This window comes from Pezoporus occidentalis, unplaced genomic scaffold (genome assembly GCF_034315485.1).
Source record: "Pezoporus occidentalis ecotype Australia unplaced genomic scaffold, CSIRO_AGI_Poc_V1 ctg143, whole genome shotgun sequence".
Lineage (NCBI taxonomy): Eukaryota > Metazoa > Chordata > Aves > Psittaciformes > Psittacidae > Pezoporus > Pezoporus occidentalis.
In genome coordinates this window covers 804,602-807,951 of record NW_026913241.1, presented here as the reverse complement: position 1 = coordinate 807,951, position 3,350 = coordinate 804,602, and the positions used below count along the sequence as shown (strand labels likewise).

The 3,350-nt window shown below is 46.7% G+C and overlaps 1 long non-coding RNA gene across 1 annotated transcript; it reads left to right on the top strand.

The window, feature by feature from the left end:
- Positions 1 to 290: 290 nt before the first annotated feature.
- LOC134159251 (uncharacterized) lies at positions 291 to 2,091 on the top strand. Its single transcript, XR_009963087.1, has 2 exons — positions 291 to 409; positions 1,893 to 2,091. It is a non-coding gene; the product is annotated as an uncharacterized LOC134159251 (long non-coding RNA).
- Positions 2,092 to 3,350: the final 1,259 nt, after the last annotated feature.

Here is a 3,350-nt window from a genome sequence, read left to right as displayed (position 1 = left end):
AAATAGAGTTTTCCTAGATGCCAGGCCTGAAAACTTGTTCTGGGCTCTAACAGTCAGTCTTCCGTGTTGCTGCTTCTCCCCCTCCCTCCTCTTGTGTCATTATCTCCCCGTTACAGGGCAGCAGCCCTTGGACATCACCCAGCTGTATCAGTCAGCACAATGAATTGGGAAGACAGAGTGTGGGCAAAGAAATCATGGTGTGAAGAACACATCCAATGAGGTGCTGTTGGAAAATGTTAGAACAGACCTCCTGTTTTCCTTGATCAGATGCCCTTTTATTACTCTGGGATGGGGAAGAAATCCCTGAAATTTCTGAGCACACCTTGCTTTTTATGCTGAAGCCTTTCCCCTTTCAAAGACAACTCTTGGCCTCTCCAACTCCCTGCTTCGCTTTCTAAGCTCCCACGAGGTGGGAAGCAGCATTTCCTCTGTGTTGTCTTTGTTTCCTTGGTTCTTGCTTGTTCCCAGTCTGTATAAAGGTTATCAGCTGCTTTCATTTTACTATTTAGTGGCTATGTTTGAGGGGGCAAGTTGTTTGATTGCTACTTACTGGATCTGGCTCTCAGCTTATAAGTTCAGCAAGATTTAACTGCGTGGCCCGAGATGGTTTGTGCCAGGCAGGATTAAAGCTGAGTATTTTAGGAAAGTGTATTTTAGGAAAGTATCATTTCTGTGGACAAGGGAAGAGGAGGAAAAACCTATTATTTGAGAAGCTGTGATATTCTTACAGGGCAAGGCCTTGGCATCTGGAGGAATGGTACCTTCTGCTAGGGACATGGCTTAGATCTGTTCAGTTCTGGCCAGCCTGCGAGCCTTGAGACCATATAGTCAGCAAAGCCCAGCCAATGGCCTGCCCTGCAGGCAGTGGCTTCAGGCACAGGGACTGGGGTGAATGAGAGCAGGTTCTCTTCCTGCAGCACTGGCTCTGGGCAGCCAGCCTCTGCCACAGCATTCAAAGCCTCTGGTACATAGGTGCTCCACCTCAGGAGCAAGCTTTGAAGTTTGAATGGCAAAAACCTTTTGCACATCTTCACACATACACCCCCATTGCTTTACTTACGCAGTTGAGCAGGTGTATGTAAAGTTTATTCGGGGGGGTTGACACAAAATATTTGCAGGTCCCCCTTCAAACTCACAGCTTCGAGAGAACAGTTTTTACTTTGTGTTTGAAAAGGTAGTGGGTTCAACCTATTTTGCTGTCCCATCAAGCCTTCATCAGCAGGATTGTAATGTTAGCATAGTAAGCAGGTGTTGTGTTTCAGCTGGGATAGCGTTCATTTTCTTCCTAGTAGCTGGTGCAGTGTTGTGGTTTGGATTCACTCTGATAACACACTAAGGATTTAGTTGTTGCTCATGAGCACTTACCCTGAGGAAGGACTTTTCAGTCTCTCATGCTCTGCCATGAGGGGCATGGAAAGCTGGGAAGGAGCAGAGATGGGACATAGGACCCAAACTAGCCCAAGGAGTATTCCATACCACAGCACATGATGCCCAGTATATAAACTGGGGGAGTTGGCTGGAAGCTGGCAATCACTGCTCTGGTTGGGCTGGGCATCGGTCAGTGGGTAATGAGCAATTGTACTGTGCATCACTTGTCTTTCTGGGGTTTTATTCCTGTCTTCCCACACACACAAGCACCCTCATTATTATATTTTACTTTATTTCAATTATTAAACTGTTCTTATCTCAACCCATGGGTTTTACCTCTTCTGACTCTCCTCCTTATCCCACTGTGGAGTGGGGGGAGTGAGCGAGTGGCTGCATGGTACTTAGTTGCTGTGACATGACAGCAGGAGTGCAATGATGGCATCTCTGGGCTCTTAGGGAGTGCTATAATACCAGCAGCAGTGTGAATCAGTTTGCCAAGATAGTGAACATTTTATTCCTCACAGGTATGTGGATGGCAGGTAGGTGTGACAGCGAGAGGCATCAGTGTAATCATTAAGATGGTAATGTCTCCTGCCAGCTCTTCCTTCCCTCAGAGTCACTCCAGTGTCCTGAATGCACAGGGGGCATGGAGGAGCAATGAGGCAGGGCTTCATCAGTAGCTGTCAAATGCAGAAATAAATAACTTCAAGTAATGTAACCTCACTCAATTCGTATCTGCTTGTGCTGGCCATACCTTGTATTTACGTGTTAAAATTTAAATGAGCACACAGTTCTCCAGGCTAAATCTGTTACCAGTGATAACATTTCTACTGTAGTTTGTTTTGTTGCACCTCAAGAAAAGCAGCTGATTGGAGTGATTTATTTTCATTCCCAAGGAAAAAAATAGCCTTAGAGCCTTTGTGAGCTCTAGAGCAGCAGCAACCACAGTGCTGGGAAGGCCCTATCTGCAAGTCACGGAAACAGCTGAAAAAACTTTCTCATCACTTCCCAGATAGGCTTTTGCTATAGGATGCAAATAAGAGTCTCTAGGGTCCTTCTTTTCTACATGGGAACACTAGCAACAACCTTGGCACAATTTAAGAACTGTTTGTCTCAGTCACTGGGTAAGATTTGGTTGACTGAAGAGGTTGTAGGAAGCACAAGGGCATGGGAATGGGGGGGGGAGAGGAGCCTGGGACTTGGAAGGGGTAGTATGTGGGGTGACCTACACCTGTGTCATGATGGGTGCCCAAGCACCCCTGAATTTCATTTCACACAAATAAGTGTGAAGTGAATTGTTACCTTGTGCACAACTCATATGTCTGCGCCACACACAGGTCATGACTGTGGTGATCCTACGTGGAATGTTATCTTCATGGTATGGGGCTGAGCCTGGCATGGGTGTCCAGGCCCCAAGGTGATTTAGAGGCAGCAGTCTTAATGGTCCTTGTGACTCCATCCAGACTGAGATTTGGATCACCCTGTGGTAGCCTAGTCATGCTCGTCACTGTGGCATGAAGATCCAAGAGAGGATCAGGCTTCAACTGCCTCACCAGCCACATAACTCATGAGCCTCAGACTGCACCCTACAATAAGCAAAAGGGTATTTGGGAAAGTGGTGGAAAAGGGCCACAGAAAGGACCAGCATGATGTGTTTGTGGTGTATGTAAAGCAGAGCAATTTTCTGCAAGTACTGACTTGTGTTCTTGGAGGAGCAGGCTAGTGTGCATGGATATTTCCAGAGCCTTATAGAATCATCTAGGTTGGAAAAGACCTTTAAGATCATCAAGTCCAACCATTCCCTAGCACTGCCAAGTCCACCACTAAACCATGTCACTAAGGGCCTCAGCTATATGAGTTCTGAACTCTTCCAGGGACAGTGATGCCATCACTGCCCTGGGAAGCCTGTTCTGATGCTTGGCCACCCTCTTGGTGAAGAAATTGCTCCTTATCTCCAGTCTAAACCTCCTCTGGTGCAGCTT